Genomic DNA, 27,724 nt, shown 5'->3' on the forward strand with positions numbered 1-27,724 from the left:
TAGGTGCCCCTTTTTTCCTTTTCGCCCCTGCCCTTCAAAAAGTCTGTGCACGCCACTGTGATAGATTAAAGCAGAAGTAAGTGATCCGGTGGTTTTGGCTAACTTCCTGTCAGCAGATGGAGTTAGCAGTCCCCGCCCTCGTCCCTACGTCACCACATTCACGCGCATCCCTTGGCTGCACACACAGAGAGGACCGCCCCTTTATGCCGTTCTCTCTCCTCATTGGATAAAGGTTGTAGGATACAAGGAAAGTTTTCTCCTCGGCTTACAGCAGAGCAGAGTGACTGACAGACCCGTGTTTCAGACCAAACACTCTATATAAGTAATTGCCGTCGGAAGATACAACTATTAAAGACTTACTAACACAAACATTCCGCTTACTTCTGCTTTAATGCAATCATTAAATGCAGCCTGCTGGGCTGAAGGAGCTCATCTCCCTCCTCTGTCGCTGCTCTGGTGTCTGTGGCAGAGCAGCTGATCATCACTTACTCTACCTGGGGGAGGGACACTCCCTGGTGTCTCAGTGATGTGTAGGCTACTGCTCTAACAATTATAGGTTTGTCATTGACTGTCAGAGTTTCTATTTCAACAGCTGACTGGCTGAGCATGTGACCTATCACACTGTATCTCTGTCACCATGACCATGGAATCATGATGTCAGGCTGTAAAGAACAGTTTAGGTTGTAATGTCATCATGTTTTGTTGTTTTCATATCCAAATACATTTGACTAACTTAAAGCAGAAGTAAGCGTAATATTTGTGTTAATATAAGTCTGAGTGTTTGGTCTGAAACACGGGTCTGTCAGTCACTCTGCTCTGCTGTAAGCCCAGGAGAAAACTTTCCTTGTATCCTACAACCTTTATCCAATGAGGAGAGAGAACGGCATAAAGGGGCGGTCCTCTCTGTGTGTGCAGCCAAGGGATGCACGTGAATGTGGTGACGTAGGGACGAGGACGGGGGCTGCTAACTCCATCGGCTGACAGAAGATTAGCCAAATGACCGGATCGCTTACTTCTGCTTTAAAATATGTATTTATGTCTGAACCCATCCCCTGCTCATGGTTGCTGACTTATTTTTCAATCTCATTGATGTTTTTAACCACATGGATGTCTTGAATTAGAATTTCGTTTATACCTTGGTATGAATGACAATAAAGGAATTCAATTCAATTCAATTTTAACCTTGTGGATTTCAGTCATTACTTTAGGGTAAAACAATGAATCATAAGCAAATGGTTGCTGGATGTGAGGGGTAAAAAAACCTTAGCAAAAGTACCAGTAGCCTGCATGTGGACTATAGGCCTAAATTGGTCAGAATAATAAAGTGGAGTTATGTTCTCAACACAGGCTTTTGTTTTTAAATAATCAACATTCAGCAATATAGTTGTATATTTCGGTTACAATGTCTGTATCTTTAGCTCTAGGAAATAAACATAACATAAAATGCTTTGCTAAATGAATTCACTGTCCACAGTTTTGACCAAACACACACAATAACATACACCACTCCTACTCTGTTTACTGTGGGTGAATTAGTCAGGTTTACTCAAGGTTGTTAAAGTTAATTTTAACACCACAGGAGCATTTCCTGATGAATAAGCTTTATTCCTGTTCATATATTATAAATATGTTTTTATGTTTTACTGTGATGTTTTGAATGAGTTTTTGAAGGTTGTTTAAGTATTACTTTAAACTTGCACTGAATTAACTTTTCCTGACAAATAAGCTTTGTTTCACTTAAGAATATCCAATAATATCAATAACCATGATTAATTTGGCCTCTATAATCATGATGATTTTCCTCCCTACTCAAAACTCAAACTGTCACACAATTTAATTGCCCACTAAAATAGAAAATCTTAATTCCTCATAAAGGAGCTGTTTGAATAAATGTACTCATGTTGCGGTCTGTTTTCATGTGTCCTGATGAGCAGAACGATGAGTTTTACTGTGTAAGTTTGGTTAATGTCTGGAGTTTAGATGAAAGTGTGTGCTCTGTAGCTCCATGGATTTATCATGAACTCATTTATGTAGCTTGGTGGGCTGCCAAGAAGCCTGGATTGAAACGTACGTCAGCAGCATGATTAACGGATAATGACGACCTGGTGTGTCGATATGTTCTGCGCTCAGATTTGTAGTGAGGGCATTATCACAGGCTCAGGCCCAGTATATCATCCAAAGGGAGTCAGCAGTGAAGTGTGGTGGGGAGAGGAGCACGAGGCTACAGTATTCTCAGGAAGAGGAGGCTCTCTGTGCTGTGCTGTGCTGTGCTGTGTGGAAACTTATTCTCATTTTTGTGCACAGACAGTAAATAGCTTTCTTTTCTATCTGTGCTCCTGCCCCCCCCCCCGAACCTGTGACCTCCCTTTTGGTCTCTGATAATATCCTGTGGTCCCCTGCTCAAGGCTGCCAAGCAGGCCATCTCAGCCAGATCCAGGCCTTGTAATTTACAGGCTTCTAGATCGCCTGCCACAATGTATTGATTTTTGTTTCCCCAATCTCCAGGAGAGAAGCAAAGAAGAAAGATTAAAACACTGTCAGTTTGAAGTTGAATAAGAATCCTGCACTGGGGAGATACCTTAGAGAGTCTAAGGGTCACAGCCGAAGCAATGTATATCTCTTTATAGTTTTAACCCTTGCTTGGTGCATAATTCAATTATTAGTCCATTTAAACAGCCAACAATGTGACATTATTATTCTTTAAATTACAAACAAACTATTGAATTAAATTAGCCAGCACATGACAATCGCTGATCTGATCACTGAACTGATTCTGATATGATTGAACTCTAATTTAAAAAAGGTTTGTTTTGCATGAGTTTGTTTCTCATCAGCAACAGGTGCATATGAATAGTAACTAAATTTTTAGGAGGGAGTTTAAAATTTACGAAATGATTTGTAATAGCAAGGCAAGGCATCTTTATTTATATAGCGCATTTCATACCAAGGCAACTCAATGCTGCTTTACATAAAGACAAAACATTAAAAAAAGAAGCATAAGACAGAATAAAAAACAAACAAAACACTAAAAAACAGAGTTAAAAGCAAGAGCAAAATAAAAGAAAATAGATAAAGTTTAGCTACCTCAAAGCCAACTCAATATTTTCTTTCTACTATTTTTTTCTGCATACACCCCGTTTACGCATTTCTTCAGACAATGCAGAGCTACTGGTGGTTAACACAGCAGGCATCAATGATGACATTATCCTACAAGTGATTCAATCTCTCAGAGAAGACCTGCTGAACAAAATCAATGACAACGCAGACCTCATATCCACAGACGACATGAAATTGGCCAAGCCTGAGTTACTTGAACTTAATTCACCTGTACCAGTTCTCTTCTTTTGTCTCGCTTTCTTTTCTCACCTCTTTTTGTTTATTTATTTATTTTTTTGTGTTGTTATCATTAACTACTACTTTTATTTTTACTATCAACATCTTCCCTGTAATTTTTCATTTTTTTCCTTTTTTTTTTTTTAATTTTGTTATTTCTAATACCTTGCACAAGGTATGTGATTATTATTTCTTTACTGTGCTTCAATTATTTGTTAGATCAACGTGAGGTCATGTTATAAGTAGGGCCGGGACTTTAACACATTAATTACGATTAATTAATTACACAAAAATTAACGCGTTAAAAAAATTAACACATTTTAATCGCACTTATTTATTTATTTATTTATTTTTCTCACGTGTGTCTACGTGCGGTGCGCCCGCACGCGAGAGAGGCGGCATTTTGAGAGGCTGACTGGCAGAGATGAGAGCTGGTGAAACGCTAGCATGGTTATTTAAAACACCATCTCTGATCTCTGCCTGCACATACAGTAGATACACAGACATGAGCGCACGCTAAATGCACTATATAGCGCTAATTGCTCAGCTGCAGCGCTATATCTATGACCTGTCACTGTCACAGGTGCATCTCATCTCATTATGATAGGACTTCACCCTCAGAGCTGTCTGTCTTCAGACTGTCCTGACCTGTCCCTGAACATCACACAGGGACAACATGGAGCTGCTGTGTGATTGGTTACTGAGTTTTATTAATGTTTATCAGGCTGAGTTCAACAAATCAGTTTATGCTACTGTGATTTAAGTAGCCTAGTTAAATACTACAGTATTCATCATAAGTGTATTGGAAGGAAAGACATTTAATCTGTATGTATCAAATATCGATTAATTCATTAATCAATATTTGATACATATTGATACAATTTGCATCCCTAGTCTGTTGGTCTTGGTTAAGTACCACCTTGAATGCTTAAGCTTATGTATTCAGTCATTCAATGGTATACTAAAATCCATGTGAAAAAAAATTGCTTCTCACTGTCCTCAGGTCAAATATTAATATCGCGATTAAAATGCGATTAATTAATTACAAAACCTCTAATTAATTCGATTGATTTTTTAAATCGAGTCCCGGCCCTAGTTATAAGCCTTTCGGGTTTTAGACCTCACCTGCACATTTCTTTTATCGTATCTTTCTTACTAGTAAGAGAGATAAGTAAATGCTTTGTTTTATTTTATATGTGCAAATAAATAAAGTCTAAAAAAAATAATAATAATAATAATAAAAGTCTAAGTGTCTTGCCCAAGGACACTTTGACATGTGGACTGGGGGAGCCGGGAATCAAACCACCAACTTCCCGGTTAGGGAACGACCCACTCTGCCTCCTGAGCCACAGCCGCCCAGCGAGGTGTAAGGAGAACAGACCTAAACTCTCACTAACAGTTCAACTCTGCCCATGGCCCATGCTGTGAACCCTGTTGAGAACTATGGTATGTGGTGACACAGTAGCATTTCCACGCAAGCAATTCTCCTTTTTCTCCTCCTACTCCTTAGAGGCCGCTGATTGGACCTCTATTTTGGATTCTTTCAAGGGCCTTTAGCTGAACACCGACGGTGTTGTGAGTTCCGATGACACTGCATCCTTGAAAGAGGACGTACCTAATGATTAAATTGACTAGGCAGTTAAGACCATGAGGAGTGGTCAAGCCCCAGGGCTGAATATAGTTGCTTCTGATTTTGGCCTTATGCAGAGGTCCTCATGTTGCACATAAAGCTTGTGACTACATTGGATTTAACTATTTACTGTATTTATAGCCCTTGGCCTATTTGGCTTTAGTCCTGCCTTCTATCCTGGATACATCTTGTTCTCTGCACCACAAACAGCAGTCCACTCTAACAATGTCATCTCTGGAGTGGGTTAGGAGGAGGAGGAGAAGCCAGAGGAGCTTACATAGAAGGATAAGCCCCTCCATGGCATGTAGCACCAACTAATAAAAGAAGTAGAAGTAGTCGAGAACAGGCCCTCAGCACAAGATCAATAGAGACTGAGGTCTACCATGCCACCCCAGGTGAAGGCTATGCAAAGACACCCCTGAGACAGTGCAGCACATCACAGCAGGGTGTAAACTGCAGGCAGGGAAGGTAGGCTATACATGGAGCGCAACAACCAAGTGGCTGGCATACTGGAGAGGAACATCTGTGTCAAGAGTGGGCTGCAAATCCCAGGGTCAGGAAGGAAGATCATACCACGTAAGGTGGTTGAGAATGACCAGGCGAGGTCCTGTGGGATTTCCAGATCCAGACAGACAAACTGGTGGTCAGTTAACTGGACATTGTGGTGGTCGACACGCAGCAGAAGAAGGCAATAGTGATAGATGTAGCAATCCATGTGACAGTAACATCAAGAAGAAAGAATATGAGAAGCTTGAGAAATAAAAAGATAAGATTAAAAAAAAGATCTAAAAGAGGAGCCAGAGAAGATGTGAGGAGTGAAGGCAGCTGTGGGAACATCAGATATCTAAGTCCAGGAGAGTGCAGTCCTAGGAACAGCTGAGATACTGCACAGGACCCTCAGACTACACACACACACACACACACACACTGTATGATACCTGCCCAGCACCAAGCACCAGACAGACACAAGTCAGCAGTAGCTGATCACCCTCTTGGTGGAGACCCAAACAGAGCTAAAAGGAAGGTGACCATCATGTTAAAGGACAATTCCGGGCAAATTCATCTCTGGGCTGTATTTCCCTAACATTTTAGGTCTAAAAGAAGGAATGTGAAGATTTTCAGTTTAATGTCTCCTGTTTTGTGGTAGTTGTGTCTGTCCCCGCATCGCCACGGCAGCGATGAATGGGAGCGGATGCAAGTTCCGCTGCTTAGACTGTTTACATCCCTCAAAACCGCAATATTTTTTCCCACAGACAGCGTCAGATGGCTACTCAAACATGCATCGAGAAGTTTAGGATGTTAGGAAAATACAGCCCCGAGTTGAATTTGCCCGGAATGGTCCTTTAGCATTCATCCGAACATCAATGACAAAAGATTGCTCATGTTATTTTGTGTAGATGGGTGTGTGAAGGGGGAATGATTTGCTAACACTGACTCAACAGCTGTATAAGGTGATGATAAGTGAGAAAAAATGATATATTTTTTAAAATATTAATCAGATGAAATATTTAGGTAACAAGGGACAGAGCTTCTGAGGATGTTAAATAACCTGAAAAACTATTGAAAAGAAATTGCATCTTGCTCATCTTGTCACTGTTGAGTTTTAACTACAGTATTTTTTCACCGTGGCATCTTCTAAATCACTCTCCTGCTCACTTTTACATGGAAATCTTTACAAATGTCCCATGTTGTGACAAAATATATTTCTATTAGATAAAGAGTTAACATAAATAGACTTGGTATTTCTGTTCTGTTCTAGTTTTTTTTAATGATCATAATCAAAAACTTTACATTAATTAAACATAAAACTGGATTATTGCATTTATCCGGTCAGTAGGGAGGTAGCCAAGTCATTCTTGTGTATATTTCCCAACTTTCTAGCAAAGAAAACCATTGTGTCAGCTCTCAGCATCACAACCTGACCTCATTACACCCTCATCATCAGTAAGTGCTGCTGTTCATCCCTCTCACGTGCTTTATATGCTCTCAGGACTGTGTGTGTGTGTGTGTAGGCATTTTGATCGTGGTAGTCAGGTCCCATCCATCTGTGTGGTGTTGAAAAGGCTCCTTATTGGCCTTGACCCCATATGAAATATTGTCTTATCAGCTGAGCATGAGTTGCCATAAGGCATTAGGGCTTGCACATTTCTCCAGCTCCTCTCTCTAACAATCCCTCTCTACTGGAAAGAGATCACAAACACAGTACTGTCACTCCCTGTCCAATCATTTTGCTCAATTTCTATCTATCTATGGTGAAAGCACAGATCAAGTCAGGCCCCATGGACATCTTTTCAATCTTACCCTGGCTTTTACTTTTCTTAAAAATGGATATGATACAGATAGCATTTAGATTTCACAGGCTAATAACCACACACTCACTTTCTGAGGGACATTACAAATGCAGGTGATAACTTTAATAAAGGAAGACAGAAGACATAAGAAAACAAATTACATGGTGACAATATCCACAGATGCTGTCACCCGAGGTTAAGACGGCAGCACTGTGTTCTATTATTTATTGAGTTAGTTGATGAAATGTCATCTTTGATGATGTGATGTTCACAGGGAACGCTTTACATCTAAGAAGTTTAATTGACATGTATCGCTGTAGCCTTGCCAAAAACACTGTACTCTTGTTTAAATAGTTGAAGACCTACATAAGGAAGAACATGGACTCCTTTGTGCTGCCTGTCATGCATGTCGGCAGGTGTAAATGAAACTGACTGGATGGCAATATGCTTCTACACTTGAATAAAGCAAATGGGATACTTTTCAGAAATGGTCCTGAGCATCTTTGGCATTTGACCAAAGTCCCAGACCAGTAACACACAAACATTGAACATTGCGGAATTTTATTTCCATGACTGTAAAAGCTTCTAAATTTTAGCTGAAGAAAGATAGATAGATAGATAGATAGATAGATAGATAGATAGATAGATAGATAGATTGATAGATAGATAGATAGATAGATAGATAGATAGATAGATAGATAGATAGATAGATAAGTAGATAGATAGACAGAAAATTGTCTTTGACAGAGCTCATCACGTTACATACACTCAATAAAAACACAGTAAGGCAATAAAAACATTTACAAAAAATAGAAGCACAATAGCAGCAAGTCATTATTGGGTTGTTTAGGTTGGAGTTGGAGTTGGAGTTGGAGTTAATTGTGCTTCTCGTCTGTTTTCAGTAAAGTTAGGAGCATTTAATACTCTAGCAAATATTGACTACTGTATTTATGTTACAGTACATCATAGTATATGAAATATTTAGTGAACATTACAAAGTGAAGAAGGAAGAAAATCACTACCATTAGGATGCAGCGCCATAAAACTCCACAATATACCAGAGCATGATATTGTATTCTATTTTATATCTTATGTTATTCATAGCAATTTACCTTCAGGCAACTTCACAAGCTTTAAAGTCTTACACAATATGCTGGGCCTCCTCAAAGGGCATATTAGTGTTTGTTGCTGCATATTAATTTAGCATCCAGAATGACAGACTAGATACAACCTTACTTTGCTCCTTTATGCCTTCCTCTCGTGCCCTGGAGGGGTAATATTGCTGGGTTATGAGTCCTATGTGTTATATTTATACACCCCCCTCTTTCTACTCCTTTTATCTCAAGCAATTATGTCTTTAACCCCATCAATCTGTCACTCAACATCTACTTACACCCACCACACTGTTTTGCCGCGAGACTCATGTTTCACTGTGCTGCTTCAGCACTTGACTTTTTGATCAATTCTCATTAATATGGAGATTTTAGGACTGTGGCTTGCATGTGGCACATGTGATCATCTGCGGTTTGGAGGATGAAGAAAGAATTTATAAGTCGTTAAAATCAAATCACATGGCAGGTAACTGTTTGAAATGACTAGAAAACGTTTCCTTTGTTGCCCGCAGCCAAAAGCCGCTTTCAGCATTTACGTCATGCTCAACAGGCTCATTGAAAAGTTATTTTCTGCTGTACTGACGTGCCTCCATATGGCTGTACAGGTGTGAGGAGAGAATACGTGAGGAATCTATCCCTACCTACCGTAGCGCAGCAGCGGCATAGTTATTTTTTGCCTGTCCCGTCTTCTTTGAGTAGAACCACTATAGGCTCAGGAGCGTTGAGCAAGAAAATGTTTGAGCAGAGGATCAATGGGAAAAAACCTGTGAGCCCATGTGCATAAAAGACGACAAACTACAAACAGGAGCATGTACACACACACACACTACACTACACCTCATAAACACACACACATCCAAGCTTTATAGATACACAGCATAAACCCAGGTGGATTTGGTGCAAGCTGTTTTCACTGGCAGCATCCCCCCCTCCCCCCCCCCCCCCCCACCCTCCCCCTCCCCATCCCAGCCCTGCTTCAGCAAAGCTGTCACAGTGGCAGCACTCATAATGAAGGGTAAAATATTTTTATTCAGATTTATTAATTTGAAAATGAAGCATGGCCTGTCGACAGAGGAGGACAGTTCTTCTCAATCTGTCAACGCGGAGCCACTCGGCGCTGACCACCAGGATTCATTGTCTTGTCGGCTCTGACAGGTCGGATTCTCCCAGTGCTCTACGGAGAGGGATCGCCCAGGGATTTTTTGAGCTGGATATAAAAACACATTCCGACAAGGAACAGCCTCTTTATTTATGCAAATTAGGCCAGAAAAAATTCCCGAAGCAAACAGCTACTTGGCTCCAGAGTCCTGGCTCCATTCTCTGTTGTTGTTATTTTTGAGGGAGGGGGGGAGCTTAATAAAAAAAGAATAAAAAGCAGCCTCGCGTGTGTTGTGAGAACGGGGCCTACAGGAGGACCTGTCACGCCGCAGCTGTGACACTCTCCACACACTTGGGACCTAGACCAAATTTTGGAGCCTTTCCTGCACTTTTATAGGTGTCCTTTTCCATGTATCGTGTCTCACATCACAGCAATGAATATGAATAACACTCAAACTCTACTTTTTGAAAAACATATACCAGTTGTAGGAGATTAAAAATCCTGCAGTATGGTTTCAGGTTTTATGTTCATGCACTGGAGCATTAATTGGTGTTAAAGGGATAGTATCATTTTTTTAAAGTGGGGTTGTATGATCTACAAATAGCCCCTAGAGTAAGTACTTTAATTGTAGTAGAAGACTCTCTGCACTCCTCCCGTTAGCAACGCCAGCCCATATCCCTGCCCAGAGATTTACAACATACAGTGTTGTGAACAGACCCAAAGAAACGGCCTATTTTCGCGGCCTAAAAGAGGTTTTACCTGAAAAAAAAAACACAGTTCCATTGTTCGCTATAATATAAATTTTTCCAGCCCCTCAAAGTGCAGGAAAAACACAGTTTTTATTTGGACCTAACCAACTCACGTATCCCTCCGGCCCAGGGTTAGCGCCCGCCGATCAGCAGTTGGTTTATTATAGCGAACAATGGAACTGTGTTTTTTTTTTCAGGTAAAACCTCTTTTAGGCCGTGAAAATAGGCCGTTTCTTTGGGTCTGTTCACAACAATGTATGTTGTAAATCTCTGGGCAGGGCTATGGGCTGGCGTTGCTAACGGGAGGAGTGCAGACAGTCTTCTACTGCAAATAAAGTACTTAGGGGCTATTTGTAGATCATACAACCCCACTTTAAAAAAATGCTACTATCCCTTTAACCTATTGAATTGCTCATGTTAAATGGGTCCATACAGTCAAAACCACTTTGCTCTATATTTTCGATTTCTCTTCTTCTGTGTTAGGATGTATGGATTTTTTTTTCTCTGTGTGTCTATTTAGACAAGAGGCCAGGAGATTCACAAACTGTGGCTGACCTTGTGCTTGCTGGATGAGTGCAGGCAAGTTGTTGTTTTATTTTGCCGAGAGTCCTTTGACATTTATCTCTCTTCACCTGCTCTGTGATGGTGATTCCAAGTGACAGGGTCTCCTCTCTCTCTCTCTCTCTCGACGCTCTCCTCTGTCTTTCTGTCTGTCCTCCTGCTCCTCTTTCTTCCTCATCCGTTTCCATCTCTCTTCCCTGCGTACCATCCCCCCCTCCTCCTCATTCTTCTCGTTCAGACCTCGCTGCAGCTTCAGCTACATGCGTCCCTGTCTTCTATTGGTGCTGCACAAAGTAAATTGAGGGTGGGGTGTGGGGGTGGGGGGTTTGGGTTCTGTCAGTCAGAGGCATTTGACAGGAGACGCGGCACAAGATGGGACCACAAGGGTGAAGACATGCATGATGGGATTGCTCCCATATAATGTTTAAAATGGGACGGCCTCTCCAATCCTTCAATTACTTAAATGGATGAGATAGGGAAGGAGCGCACGCTGCCACTGTGTCTCTACTGTAACGCTCAGATTAGTTAATTGGTTATCCTCTGGAACAAGGAAGAGGTTGTATTTCACTGAAGCCATCAGCAGGCATCACTTATTCAAAGTCCCCCCACTGTCAATATACTGGAACAGAGAGGGCTTCTCTCTGGCCAACTGCAGCGTTGCTATATGCAGCCCATATATACGTAACCACCACAGACTGGCTCGGCTGCCACACACACCACTGCAAAACATTGGAATAAAATGCCACGGAGGTAGAAGTGGCCATTTCAATTTGGTTTCATCCAGCATATTAAGCTGCCTCTTATGGGAAAAGTCACCTTTATTGCAGAGACTTCAATACTTGACCTCACCATCAGTTCATTAACCCAGCAATAAAGGAAGCCCTCATTCTAGCCCAACAGCACCCGGTCTGCCCATTTGAAACCATCTCACTTCCACAGTCCTGTTTTCCCCCCAGTGGAAACGGCTCTGCTAGCCACCCACTTTATCAATTGCCTTCGTAATTGTAAAAGCCTTTTTTTATGTTGTTGTTTTTTCTCTCATATAGTAATGGAGCCATAATTTAATATTTTAATTGCATGTTAATGTGTTGTTTAACCTTCTAGCAACAATCAGGCGGCTCTAAAAGGTTAACCTTGAACGTGAGCCAGTGCAGACAGCAGCACAATAACGCGTCAATCTTTGAAAAACATCTCTGTCTAATGGATTAGTGGTTGATTGCACAGCCCCATCTCGAGTTAGATGCCGTATATATTGGATAGGCATTAAAACGAGCATTTCTCATTTTCTCGCTGCCGGCCCTCAGGGTCAATGGGATCGCTAGGGCAACAAAACGCTGAGTCAACACATGCCTCTTAATTTATCTCTGGCTTTGATTATAGCTTCATTTAAATCTACAGCAGCCCACCAGCCTCAAAAATAGAAACAGGTTGGGTGTTAAAGAAAAGAAAGGTTTCTTGAAAGTCCATTTAGACATAGTTCCCCTCTTTATACTGCTCTGGCATGAGGGTAAACAATATTGTAAGAAAATGACAGATTCTTCCAGAAAGATGCCTTCATATTAACAAGAGAAAGTGCAATAAATCTACATAGCAGCACCCCTAAAACTCACTCATTAACATGTCATGTCTCATTTGTTTAAACCAATTGCATCAAAATCGTTCCTTTAGATTTTTTAAGGGGGTTATACGTATGTGCCTGACTATTTCTTGGCTGGACACAGAGGCTCTGTGGTGATGGTTACTCCTGGGGGATGACAAGAACATTTCTCAAAACATCAAACCATTCCTTCAACAAGTCCACACATAGCAGTCCAGAAGTTATATCCTCATAGATTGATAGGACAGAAGACTTCTGACAAAACCAGATGATTCTGGGCTGTTTGTTTGCTGGAGAGTTATAGGGGGAACAGTATCCAAAGAAAATAACTCTGAGGTTACTAAACTATGTATTCCCCATCTTTTGGCACATAGCTATAGCTCCCTCCTCACAATCTCTGCACTGCACAGGGATTAAAATGATGGCTGTGTCAGCCATGTTTTTTTGTGAGATGGCAAATAATTAAAGATCAGAGTGACTTACTGGGTAAATCCTCACATTCCTACAAATAGTTTCTGTAATCAATCAAATATGATATACATTGCTTGAAGACTAATTAGTAATTGATTACACATAACTGAGTGCAGCCTAACTTTGGCTTAAGATGCATTTTTGTTCTTACACAATAAAAAGTCAAAGCAGAAGTAAGGTGAATGTTTGTGTTAATATAAGTCTTAAATAGTTATATCTTCCGACAGCAATCACTTCTATAGAGTGTTTGGTCTGAAACACGGGTCTGTCAGTCACTCTGCTCTGCTGTAAGCCGAGGAGAAAACTTTCCTTGTATCCTACAACCCTTTATCCAATGAGGAGAGAGAACGGCATAAAGGGGCGGTCCTCTCTGTGTGTGCAGCCAAGGGATGCGCGTGAATGTGGTGACGTAGGACGAGGGCGGGGACTGCTAACTCCATCTGCTGACAGGAAGTTAGCCAAAACCACCGGATCGCTTACTTCTGCTTTAATTCTACAACAATAAACTCTTACATAAAACTATAACAAATAACCGAGTTAGCCCAAAGTAGCCTCTTTGTTTTTCTGCCTTTCTTCTGGTTGTGTCTGTTTATCCGCACCCATTTTTACATCTGTCTTTATCACTGTCCTGTAACCGGAGGCTCCAGTGCTTAAGAAGGTGCATGTGAGATGCCTGTGACACCGGCTGAGCAATGGGCCTGTCTTGTTCCAGGGCCCCTGCTGAAGCCACAGTTCCCCTTTGTTCTGTGATGTATTGATCCATTCAGACCTCCTCTTCAATGTGCTCCACTGGCACTCTCTCTGCTTAACCCAGCTTGTGCCACCTTCCTCTAACTTTCCTTCATACACCTTAAAGGGATAGTTCAATATTTTGGCAAATTGGCCCATTGCCATAATCGCTATAGTCATAGTAGTAGGTTCGTTACCTTTTTTTGTCTGTGCAAGCTATTTTTAGAACGGCGGAGCGAAGCAGCAGGCTACTCAGAGCTATGCCATGGAGGATAAAGGAATTTCTTGGTTTCCCCTCATCAAACTCATCAAATACACAACCCTAAAACTCCAAAACGCTGTTGTGGACAAGTTGTGAGCTGCGCAATTACCACACTATGAGATAATAACGGAACGTTACGAAACTGAGCCGTTTTCGAGGTAAATACAGGGTAAATACAGAGTCTGCTTGCTGAAAAAGTGTCCCTGAACGCAACGCGCAACAGCGGTTTTGCATGAATTTACCTCTAAAACAACTCTGTCTCGTAACGTTCTGTTATTATCTCATAGTGTGGTGAATGTGCAGGTCACAACTTGTCCACGACAGCTTTTTGGAGTTTTTGGGTTGTGTATTTGATGAGTTTGATGAGGGAAACCAAGAAATTCCCTTAGCCTCCATAGCATAGCCCATGAGTAGCCTGCTGCTCCGCCTCCGCCGTTCTAAAAATAGCTTACACCGACAATTAAAGGTAACGAACCTACTACTATGACCAATTTGCCCAAAATGTTGAACTATCCCTTTAACTGAAACAGGGCCTGTACAAAAAACATTTTCATTCAGTTTTAATGATTTTTAATGTCTCATAACATCTGAATTGTTCAAAGCATCTGATCAGTTTGAACCAATGAATGATCGACCGATTTCTTCTACAGTATATCTTCATAGTGTTTTATTCAATATGATTTTTTTTTTTTTTATCTCATGCGTGGGCTTTTTTTTTTTATTATCTCTACATCCTAACACCACACAGAATAATACAGGAAATATCTACTGTAGGAGGGCAGCTAGTGTTGCCAGGTCACACAGTATAATTAAAACACCACCATACTTAAATCCATGGTGACTCATTGGACGTGTTACACAGAGGCAAATGAATGTTTAATTAAAGAACATTGGTAATACTTAAAGTGTCACCTCCTTGCTTTTTAATAACACCGGGCTTCTGTGAAGCAAAAGAGACCACTTTTCATGAGTTCATGCTGTACACATAAATAATGTCTCATACAGTATGTTGAGAATAGAGTGGAGCTGCCATACATTATTTTCTCTGTCCAACTGTATTAGAATCAAAGAGGTTTTATGTGTATGAATCTTTTTCCATTAGTGCTGCTGCCTCTACGCAGGCCAAAAAGCCGTGCAGGATGAGAGTGGGGGATTTATCTGCACAGCTCATCACATGGTGTGACCCTGGGCCTGTAGTAGAAAGGTCTCTCTCTCAGGTGCCATGGAAACCAGCACACCTCAGGCAGCTTGTCCTGTCGTCCTCCAGTCGCCCTCTGTGCTTTTCCTGGGTGGATATCTGGCAAGACAGTGGAGGCGTCTAAGGCCTGCTGAATGTCTGAAGAGCTTTTAAACAGCCTGCTCCCATTGCTGCGAGAGCTATTCTTTGACTGATACCCTCTAGAAAATGAATCCTCCTCATGTATATTGTACATCATGTCTAGACCTTGTGGTGACGTTATCATGCTTGCAACTCTCATCTCTCATGTACGGTATTAAGTAAGTTAATTAATTCAGGGAATGTTTGATTTCTAAAGGGTAAAACCACCAAGGTATGAAAACAAACATGATTATTGGGTAAACTTAAATACATTCACTTCAAATCAATTAGGAATGCAAAAAGAAAAGCATGCTGGTTCTCATATCAATCAATAACCTGTAAGTGCTGCAACAACTCTAACAACCTGCCTACGTAGGTTGAAATGTATCCACGTCTCTGAGATGCATTGTTGTATGTGTCACCAGGGCCGTTTCTAGGACATTCTGGGGCCCCCTGAAAGAATACTAAAGTGGGCCCCTGACTTTTCGCCTTTTTTTCTTAGACTATTATGTATTATCATTTTATTATTTAGCTACTTTGTTTTGATGCTATTGCAGCATAACTACATGTATGAGTATTAGTCAGGGTCTTATGCAGAATAATTCAGTCATACAAAGATTAGACTTCTGGGTTTTTTTGTGGGCCCTAATGGGCGCTGGGCCCCTAGAATTATCATCACCTTTCTCACCTATACAACGGCCCTGGTGTGTCACTCCTCCCAAGTTCAGCTACTTCAGCATGTGTGGATATGCACATGTGCTCTGCACCCTGTGATAATGGCTGCTGAATCCATTGTACTTTATGTTGCATGTAAACAACAAGACGAGGATGTTGCAGCTTTTTCTGGCAGAACGTGATGTTCTGCTGTGGTGTTAGTGTCTCTGACTGCTGATCAGACCATTATTGTTCTAACTAAACAAACCAAACTTATTCAAGGCTGGATTTTTAGCCATCAGCAAGCGGTTTCAGGTGTTTTACCACCCTCTGCACTGGAATGACACTGGGGATGGAAATTAGCCACTTGGCTACAATCCCAACATATTTACATGATAGTGTTCATCAATATGTACTGTTCCCATTTTAAAAATAAAATAAATCTGAATCTATTGGGTCCACATACATAAATACAAATATGTGAATGCACTGACACTTGCACATAACAAGTAAGAAATACATGTGTAAATCTGTAATTGAACTCAAACAGATTAGGGTAACCCTGATACATAATTTAGTACTGACTGAATCGATTATTGTATTTTTGTTTGTTTCTTTAATTCATTATTTGAAGCTCGCATTACTCTTTTATTTTTTAATTTATTTTTGATGTATGGATTATTTCAACTAAAGTTTTACCCCCCTGCTGAGTCTGGCCTTGTTACTTTTAATAACTGCAACAGTATCTCAGTATCCCACTGGTGAGGATGGCACTCCTGGATATTCATGTATTCAGCCCCCACGCTCCATTTACGTCTCTGCAGCAAATTAAGCATTTTATGGACACCTATTAGCATTTCCTGTTTTATCACAAGTGTGTAGCTGACCTAGATCAGGCCTGGCAATGAATGAATGAAGATCACTGGCAGCCCTGTGATTTGTTTGTCTTGCCATGTAGCCCGAAAGTCTCAGCATATATTTAGATTTCTAAATGCCTGCTAACGTAACTTAGCAGATGTTGGGGAGTCATATGGATGTTGGTGCAACAGAGACCCCCTCAGGTATTCTCATTATTCTACTCTGAGCAGATGGCGGGGAAACTTACTGCACTTACCATTATCCATCATACATATTCTGCTCCAATTTTACACAGGGGTGCTTCACAGGAGCTCCTACTGGGAGAGCACTGAGCTCCAGCATCGCACTAAAGCTCCACTGAGGCTTAGGAAAACAGTCTGAGATGTCACTGCCATTACACTTCAAACTCAAATAATGCCTAATGGTTGTACTGAGGACGTACAATGGTTGCATCCCAGTTGCATATTTTGAATTTGTGAGGAAGAAAAATCTGCAGCTTGATGTTTTTTAAGTGGTTAAAAATATCAATTTGAAATGTTCTACTGTGAAACAGGTTTATGTATGAACTTTTAACCTCGAATTAGGCAACAAATTCTATCTCAGAACATTTAAAGACACCTCGAAAACCTTGTTTCTTCTCAGGGGTGATGGGATCCACAAACACACAGTTCCCTGCTAAAGGTCGTCATTTGAAAGTCTGCCTGACCTAGAGGTGCTGGTACACATGTAAAGAAATGCTGCCCTGTGCCAACAAAGCCAGCTGAAGACTACCAACAACTTAACAAGGACCGCACACGATGCAGGTTTGATGATGAAGGAAATGTTTTCAAAGCTTTTATCAGAATTCAAGGACTGCAACATTGATGATTTGGTGAGTTACACTGAACGTAACAAGAAAACTTCAATGGCCACTAAAAATGTTCTTAGAACACTCAGGGGCGTAGATTATCTTCATATATTTGCTCCGTAGGTGGGTCTAGAAACGAGCCATAGGAACTTTTTGAGTCTCGAACACCGTTTGTGTTCACCAATCACAGCGCTCTATCTGTTTAGAGAGTCGTTGGGCGGGCTTAACACGATGACGACATACATTTTAATTGGCTTGTCAGGCTAACGTCATCCTGCTCTTTGCTCTGATTAGTCGTAGCGCTACCCTATTGCGTGCAGAGGCAGAGCTACACTGCCACCATGGCTGCCAGACTGGAGTTAGAGGGTGTGCACATGTATGCAACCACATGATTTTAATTAATCTTTGTCCTTTCAATTTTTCCCTTAAAGGTCCCATATTATGAAAACATTTCTGGTTTTTCTGGTCTCTGGTCCTCCCTGAGCCTACCAACACCTAGAATGAGGAAAGCAAACGGGTCCTGCATCGACTCTGCAGCCCACCCACTGGTAAACGGCGCTCATACAGACTCAGTCCTGTGGTTGACGTACGACGGGAGTTAGGCCGGCCCCCTCTGCGCGAGAACACTCCCACCACGTCTGTTTCTATGGCTGCACAGCAAGAAACTCCTGAGCTAAGTTGATGAAATACCGACCAATTTTAAGTCATAAAGTGGTAATAATCTTTGCCGTGTACAGTAAAAGATATAGGATGTAGGAATTACCCCCATCTTGCGGTTGCATATCGGAACGTATTCTTGATGTTGCATTCACGTGAAATCGGGCAGACGTCAGACCGACAACAGACGCTGCATGTATTGTTTACCTGACCCACGTTTTACCGTCTTTCTCTCATCGAGTAAAATGACATCCGGTTGGTTTGCAGACGGCCGTCTGCCCGACTGCACCTGAATGCACATTTAACAGGCTCCCAAAGCCGACAGCTCCGGTGAGTTTCTGTGGTTACCTACGGTCACGCTGCCACTCAACGTAAAAAATGGCGATGCAACATGGCAGCCTCGGCTCGGTGCGCCACCACCCCCGGGAGTCTGAGGTTCGAAACCCGCCCGGGCCCTCTTCACCTTGCCACATAAGGTACGAGAAAGCTTTCATTTGTATGAATTGAAATGTGTATTTATGAAAGCAATATTAGATTTTTGCTAATAAAAAGCCAAATAAGTTACATACTGGGGCTTTAACTAAATAAAATGTATTGTAGACTGATCGGTTAATTGTAAAACATTTATTTATTTACGTAAATGTGGTGATTTCAGTGCGTAGCCCAGAGCCAGGACTCACTTTTCATTCAAACAAACTAATGCCACTGCCACAGTTGTTAGATTTCATCAAAGAGACTAACACTAATCTCCTAAAAAGTATTTAACCAGTCAGCGGTAGGACTCGCGGATAAGTTACTTGGCTCATTTTCTCCCCCGGGATTAAGAAGAGTATAATATGGGATCTTTAAAGAAGAATTCCGTTTGTTTTTGAAATTGGAGTTGGTCAGGTTATAGGTTACAGTCAGGCTGGAAAAAGTTCAGAAATTTTCATCCCTTTTTTTATTTCACAAAACCCTGGCATTTTAACATGGGTGTGTAGACCACTCTAAATTCATGGTTATATGTCACATACAGTATGTATACACCCAGGCCGATGATCTGCACAGCACTGTTAAGTTTCACACTGGGACTTTTTTTTCCCAGCCTTGCCGGCAGTGAGGCAGCGCTGGGCCTGAAGGGCACTTTTCAGCATGGCCACACACACTCAAGCCTTGCTGCTTGACTGCGCAACATGGGTCACTGCCTTACATTAGGAGAACCCTGCCAGAGCCAGCCAAGCGCAGTCTTGCAACATACCTGAAAGTGAATGAACAAAGTCTATGTACATTGCCTACAACAACCAAACAAGGGGGGGGGGGGATTTTAAGATTTGTTCCATACCTTCACTTATGAAAGTGTAGAAAATAAAAGTTTTTCCTGCTCTGTCTGGGCCATATTATCTATCCCAGTGGTTCTCAACTGGTGGGTCAGGACCCAAAAGTGGGTCGCGGACCCGTTCTGGATGGGTCGCGGACAGCTGGTCAAAAAAGTAAATAATATTTCATGCACATCTGATGTTGGACATGTCTTTTATTTTGAAAAATAACTTATATTGAAAGGCACACGAGACACGTGAACACATGCAGTTCTAATGGTCCTCCTCACTTTCTTATTATTTGCTCTGAATGCAAAGATATGAGTTTCTTATTAATGTGGCCTGAATGCAGTGAATCTTGTTTTGTTTTGTGGGTCTTTATTTTGTGCAATTTCATATTTATTCACTTTTGTGAACATGCTCTGAATGCAGAGATGCATTAGAAGTCAAATATATAATTTTGTTGGTCTCCATTTTGTGCAGTTTGATATTTTTTTATTCACTTCTGTACATGCAGTTGTCATGGTCCTCCTCAGTCTCATTCATGTGCTCTGAAATGCAGTTTGCTCAATAAAGAGCAAAATGAGTTTTTAAAGGCTTTAAAAAAAATCTTGGTTTGAATTCTATAAAAGTGGGTCGCGACTTAATGACAATGGGAAAATGTGGGTCCCAGAGTGAGACTAGTTGAGAACCCCTGATCTATCCATAATTTTAACAATGAAAGTGGTGTGAGGCTTTATCACTGCACAGTATGGAGATGAAGTGGCTTCCTCAGGACCGTTGTATAGGGAGAAAGGTGATGATAACTCTAGGGGGCCCAGCGCCAGTAGGGCCCACAAAAACCCCAGTAGTCTAATCTTTGTATGACTGAATTATTCTGCATAAGACCCTGACTGATACTCATAGTAATGCTGCATTAGCATCAAAACAAAGTAGGTTAATAAGAAATGATAATACATACGTAGCCTATGAGAAAAAGTGGAAAGTCAGGGGGCAGGGGCCCACTTTAGTATACTTTCAGGGGGCCCAGAATTCCTAGCAACGGCCCTGGGCTTCCTGTGGGGCTGCTGGAGGTCAGAGGGGCAGACTGAAGCAGACCTCTGAAATTCAGCCTCTATCCATCCAGCAGCCACATCATCTCCAAGCCTCTGCTCTTGCATCCCACCCTCACAGCCTGCTGATCGACGTTTCACGAGAGGCACCTCAAGGTGGGGCTAAATGGTTTATATCCCAATCATGTCGCGTAGGCGGAGTCTGCCTCTCACGCTCTTTGCTGCCGCCCGTACTGTACACGACAAAAGCCAAGAGGATGGATAGAGTGAGATAAATCCACACTTCTTATTTCTCACAGCCACTGTTTGTAATTTGGCAGGAGACGAGGTGATTTGGGATCACTGCGCGACATCAACAAGAAAACGTGTCCTAGTAGTTGATGGTGGTAGTAGAAACAGCAGTCTCTCTCTTTATTGTACGCACACCCCATGTTCCAGTGAAGGCAGCAGCAGTTCAGATCAGATTTCACATTTAGCTCCGACCAGCTGAGAGAGACACAGAGCCAGAGAGCGGGAGGCTCGCTGCTCCGCGTTCCCTTCACAAACCCGCTCTGTTCGCCGCAGCGCTAGAAAAACCTGTACCATCTGTAAAGGAACACCGGGTGCGTTTAAAGCACTGCCGGGATTTCCCCTTCCATTTTTCTTTTATGTATTTTTTGCAGGATTTCAGCAGCAGCAAGAGCGACACAGACACTTAGATAGAGGCGAGAAGAGATGGACGAGCAGCCGAGGTTGATGCACTCTCACACGGGGGTGGGCATGGCAGGGCACCCCGGCCTGCCGCAGCATATGCAGGAAGGCAGCGGAGGGAACGGACGGCGACGGGAGGAAACAGGACATTGGAAGACATTTTACAGCAAATTATGACCATCACAGATCAAAGTCTGGACGAAGCCCAGGCCAGGTAAACACCTCTCCACTCCAGCCTCTTCCTCCACAGTCAGGAGGCGGCGGCGGCGCAAGTAGATAGAAACAGAAGAATAAAAGAACAGCGAGAAATGTGGGGGGAAAAGTATTAAATATATATAGGCTATACATATATGTATATATTTATTTATTTAGTTTTTTCTCATTATTATTTTTATTGTATTTATTTATTGATATGTAAATATTAACATTAGAACTTTGGAGCGCAGTGTAGATGGAGCTAGATGGAGCTGGAAAGCGAAGAGGGAAAAACAACGATGGGAGTCCTTCAAATCAGTAGTTGAAATTTAAAAAGTGGAGAGCCGCGGCCCCACAGGAGACCAACATGGTGTTTATTACACTGCATATTTAAAAAAAAAAAAAAAACACTTTCATAAAGCCAAGATGCATTTATTGCATCAACACAAATACAGCCTGGTAAAAGCTGTTCTATTATCAGTATTTAAAATATGAAAGGAAATGAGTGGTAGTTGACTTCCAGCTCCAGCGTGGCGAGCAAGTGCGATGCAACTTTCTAACATGTACATCATTCAAGATTTTATCAATCTTGTTTAATTCACATTAAATTCAATGAAGCCGCCATGAACAAAAATCCTACAGGACTGTGTTTTGTGTTAAAGAGACAGTTGGTCTATTAATGGTGTAATAATACAACAGTATCTAATTAGGCTACATAAACTGTTTTTATTCTGTTTTTTTAATAACTTATTTCTGCATAAAGGCTAATTGATATATTTTAGAACAGCAGTTGAAGCACATGCTCTTCCACAAGCGACCAAGTGTTATCAAGATTTTTGAACATAGTTGTGTTTTTGTCCACAGCATTCATCTGACAGATGAAATAATTAGAACTGAGGATAGGCAGTGTTTATTGGTGTCCACTGACTGAGGGGTTCAATATGTTTTAGATGTACGACCTTTGTGTAGTTTTCTCATGAAGCTCTTCTCTGTTTCCAGGAAAACATGCTCTGAACTGTCACAGAATGAAACCAGCTCTTTTCAATGTCTTGTGTGATAATCAAGAAAAACAGGTAAGTTCATCTTTTAATTCTCACTCACCAAGCACCAATCACTCGCTGCTTTTGTCTTCACTGTCTACAAGGAACACTGTGAGTCTCCTTAACCAGACTGAATCAATATCGTAGTGTTTTATTAATAATGGAACGTGTTACTAAAACGAGACTATAACGTCTTCTAAAGGCAAACGTGTTATTCACATCGAGGACCCTTATGCTGGATGTTCAGTCACAACACAATTCACCATATAAATTTCACTGACATGTAAGACGCGTTTCCTCCTGTAGCTGTAAAAGGTCAGAGCGTTTTTAACTATTTCACATAGGAACTGTGGACAATTACCTCTAGCAGTCCTTATCAATTATTGTGTCAAAATATGAATGAGCTTTTGATGGCTATTGTGGAATAATAGAGAGTATTGAGCAAAAAAGTGTACCAAGCATGTTGATGGTCTCCCCTTGTGAGTTAACTGTCAAGTCTGGTGAATACGTCTCTTTCTCTTCTGTATTGTGTCTCTCTATTAAAGCAGTTGTGAGAGTGCACGCAGCAGAATAATTGCTTGGAGAGAAATAATGTAACATAGAAGGCGTAAGTCATGTTTCCAAATCATTTTCCCCGTGACATTTTTGAAATTGGCGTAGATAGAATTCAGTGCACTTCACACTGATGTTGTGCCGCTCATCCCTTTTTTCTTCCTGTCTTTAGACTGATGTGCTATAGGACTCTTCAAAACTCACACTCTTGAGCTATTGAGTTGCCAATGCGTGTGTGAGAGGCAGAGGTTTCTGTGCGTTTCACACTCATTAGTGCATCAAATCAAAGGGGATTGGATGGAGGATGGAGAGGATATTGTTGCCATTGTCTCCAAAAGTTGTACTTTCGTATACTTGACCTTTGTGACGGTGTTGCTTTGTGGTCTGTGTGTGAGCCCACCCTCTCGCCTGACACTTTCATGAATGTTTTCATTGAGCTTTTCATTGAAGTTCACCTCAGTGTCCCCCCCCCCCAAGTCCCAGTTATTTATCTTGAATCGGCCAGTGCCTCAGGAGAGGGAGGGAGAAGCCTGCTGACTTGCTCTTCTTTTTTGTTGTCTGGCTAGGTTTTTTTTTTTTGCAGGGGGAGTGACACAGTTATGCATAGTGTTTTACTCCCTGGTGCTTGTCGAGTTCATCCAAAGTTCGACTCTGCTGAGAGTACAAAGTAACTTGGACCTCTTCCTGCCTGCACACCCATTTTCTCTTCTTCAGCTGGCAACCTATAAATAAAAGGTGCAGCTTATGGAGATTTGCCCACAGCAGATCTGGGGCCTGTCTTGTTTTTGTCAACTATAATTGTTGCCATTTTTACAGATAGACTTTTCACATTCACTGCATTTTACACTGTTTGTCTAATGCAGGCATTTCACTTGAATTCCAGATTTTTATACGTCTTTGCTTGTTGCCCAATCTTCAAAGAGAATGATGCAGATATCATGTTTTTCCTTAACTACACTCAAAATGTCAGCACTACACATTTGAGCTCTGCAACCAAGTTAAAAGTCCTAAAATAGTCTTTCACTTTTCTGTTGAGCAACATTAGGAGATTCAGAGAAACAGTCAGGCCTTGTCGCTCTATAGAAGACTCAGGACTTAACAAGTTATATTAAGTTTGTAGAAGTTGTGATAGTCAGTGTAAAGACAACTTAACAGTGTTATGAAATTCCGAATGTTGGCTGGTTCAGTGAAATCATAGTGTAGCTTAGAAGTTGGTGCTGTGTTAGTGAAAGATGATCTTTCAGAACTGTTGTTTTTTCAAGACTAAATGATGCAGGTATGTTTGAAATGGCTTACACCCCAATTATAGATTTTTTAAAAACAGATTACACACAAACAGCTATAATTTACTTCACTTGGTTTTTATTTTGCATTTGTGCTATAGCAGCACTGCAGCAACGTCCTGTCTCCTCCTCTTGAACCAAGCAGCCAAAATGTTCCCAAATCCACCTTTACATATTTCAGAGTGTGTGTGTGTGTGTGTGTGTGTGTGTGTGTGTGTGTGTGTGTGTGTGTGTGTGTGTGTGGTGTGTGTGTGTGTGTGTGTGTGTGTGTGTGTGTGTGTGTGTGTGTGTGTGTGTGTGTGTGTATGAGAGAGAGAGAACTGGCAGAATCTGCAGCTTCAGTGAGGGTGTGAAGCTACAGTTAAGCCAAATGTAAACTTTGTATCTCCAGCAGAGATAGTGTGTAGTGACGGAGCTGTATATATTTTCCATGGCTGGCAGCACTGCAGGACACAATGCCAGTGTTGATCCAGGGCCTGAACTTCTGACCTACTCTGTGTATTTTTACTGGGATGAAATGAGGGATGGCCAACAGGAGGATTGTGCCCGTATAAACAAGCACAACAGCGCAGTGACACCGGGAGGAAAGGAGAAGGAAGGAAACTCTATTTAAACCAGTGCCTCGGTTTTTCTTTTTTTGGTTTTTTTTTTTGAAGACAGAACTCGGCTTCATCTTTACCCCATTTCATTCCAGGCATATTTGGTTTGTCTTTTTTTTACTTCAAAGGAATGCTGGTTTGCAGACACTCTGTGTGTGTGTGTGTGTGTGTGTGTGTGTGTGTGTGTCGTGTGTGTGTGTGTGTGTGTGTTGTGTGTGTGTGTGTGTGTGTGTGTGTGTTTGTGACATATCACAGTCTTTAGAGGAGGAGGCAAAGCATGTAATATAGTATAAAGCATATGTGTGTGAGGTGTGGAGTGGAGTGGAGGTTGGAGGGGCAGCTTGGGTTTGCTGGCGTTCAGCCTTGTCGTCTGTTTGGAGAGAATCTCACAGATACTTTCCAAAAATATATCCAAACACTTTGACTCCTCTGCTGTTGGACCACATCACTTCAGCTCTAGCTGAAATTAGCAGGCTGGTAAATCTTTTTCTTTTTTTAAATCTATTATTGATATTTTTCAGATGGACTGTTGTTTCTGGTCTTCACCGTCTCTTTTCTGGCTGATGAAAGGCTTCTTTAGATAAGCAAATGCTTGACAAACTGATTTGGAAAATGAGCAGCCTTGACCTCTGTAAACACTTCACCAACGTCATAAATCTCCAGCATTGTCAAACAAAACCACTCCTTGACCGAGCTGCTTTGCTAAATGTGCTGCTTTTTTAATTTTTCCCCCTCAGCTTTCTTGTGGCCTGTGTTTGTGTAGTGTAAGGTTTCAAGCCTCGGGGATCCTCCATTTATAAAAATGACTGGCCAAGTGATGTAATGTTATTTTTTGAAGGGTGAAAATAGGGTGTTTTACAGCGGGCAGCCGAGCAGTGTTTGACAGGATGAACTGAGCCAGAGGTCTGATTATGGAAGGTGCTTGGAAACCTACACTGACTTGTCAGTCCATTCAGCTGCTTGGCATCTGACTATTTATATTACATAGGCTGATCTCAGCTCAGCCCGGCTGCACACCACTGTGTACACACTCCTGATCAGGTACAATACTAACACTAAAACATAGTAGGCTACAGTCTGCTGTACTGGCTTAAACAGTACGTGGATTAATTGATTAAGATGATGACCAAAATGAGTTGACATGTGCTCTAATCATTCAAACAGAAACAGAAAGCCCTATTGCATCATCATAAACTGAATAACATTTTAATTAATTACGTGAAATTAAAAACTTGGCACAACCTGTGATTTGTCTTCGTCTTCACAGCTAATAGACTGAAAAAATAGTAAAGGCAACTTACAGTTGTTTTACTTATACACTGTAAATTATTTATTTTTTCAAACAATTCAGATTGCTTTTTGTTTTTTTTGTTTTTTCAAAAGTGTGAGTCCTGAAAAACTCAGTTTTCACATAAGGTCAGAAAAGCAGCAAATCCTCAATGTAGTTGTGTTTAGCAAAACAGTTTCCTTCCATAGACCACTTGACTAATCAAATAATGTTTGGTAGATTCACAATGAGGAAACTTCTGGGTTCATCTCAGTTTGATGTCAGTCACTCCAGTGTAAACCAGGAGGTGGTAAAACTGCACTGAGTTTCATACTGTATAGACATCTGGTGTGATAGTGAGCGTTGTGTCACGGGGCCGAGCCTCCGTCTCCTGCGAGTCTCTCAGCGGACGCACGGAGACGACTCTGATACGAGCAGCTTTTGTCTTTTTCCTCCTCGATGCTGAGACAGCAGCATTCGGGGAGAGAGAAATGCCAAGCTCGCCACCACAGCTGTTTCCACACTCTCTGCTTAATCATCCACAGGGAGAAAGAGGAAGAACTGGAGTCTAATTCTGCCCCAGGAATGTAGACAACTGGAGAAAAAAATGATTGTGATCCACTAGGAAACGACCCACACTTACTTTTCTTTATTGTATTTGCTGCAGAATCATAATCACAGAATCATCAGTGAGTGACAGCATTGTAAGTGGTGTGTAATACCATTACAGTATAGAACAATGTGGTCACATTATACATTATGCAAATTGTCAGTTGGCTAATTGATACATGTTAATCATATTAAGGAGCTTAATTATAGAAATCTTACTAATTAACACTGACATTACACGTAGAAGGAAAGTGAGCTATTTTTTTTTTCCAGGACAAGTCTCACTGCAGTGGTAATCTGCACTCATCCCCTGTGGAAAGGAAGCAGCAGCACTGCCTGCTTTTTGTATTTCTAACTATAGATATTTTGAGAATTTCCTGAACTGATGAATGATTTTTTTCCCTCCCTCGCGAAGGCCACTAGAAATGAAGTTTGTAGAAAAATGACATTTGGCTCGGAGCAGCCCTGCCAGCGTGGAGATTACAGAACGAAGGTGAGATCCGAGCAGACTTGTAAAGGAGCACAGGTCTCAGTCTTTAAGCGGAATGTTGACTCCGCCGCTCAGCGCTTAAACAATTGCTTAAATATCACTGTTCTGCCATTTACCTCGTTCAAGGCTCCGTGTGCAATCTCAGTCCCTGCAGGTTCGTTCTGCCTTTTTTTTTTTTTATACCAGCCTCCCTTAATATGTTACGAATTTAATCAAGTCTGCAAATTTGTTATGCACGTTAAATTGAACATGCAATGGCACATTTGAAAGTGGTTGCCATACCAACCCCCCAGGAGTTCATTTTCCATAATGTAGTGTTTGGAATCTCATTTCCTCCACTCTCCCCTGCTGCTTCTTGCAGACGCCACCTCCAGGCTTCCAGTGTATGTTCACCATGAAAGAGGCTCAGCTGCCTCTGCTCTCAGACTCTGGAGGGGGGGAGAAAGGAAAGAGAGAGGGAGAGAGAGGCCTCTCTCCACGTAGT

This window comes from Trachurus trachurus (assembly GCF_905171665.1).
Source record: "Trachurus trachurus genome assembly, chromosome: 4".
NCBI classification, from domain to species: domain Eukaryota; kingdom Metazoa; phylum Chordata; class Actinopteri; order Carangiformes; family Carangidae; genus Trachurus; species Trachurus trachurus.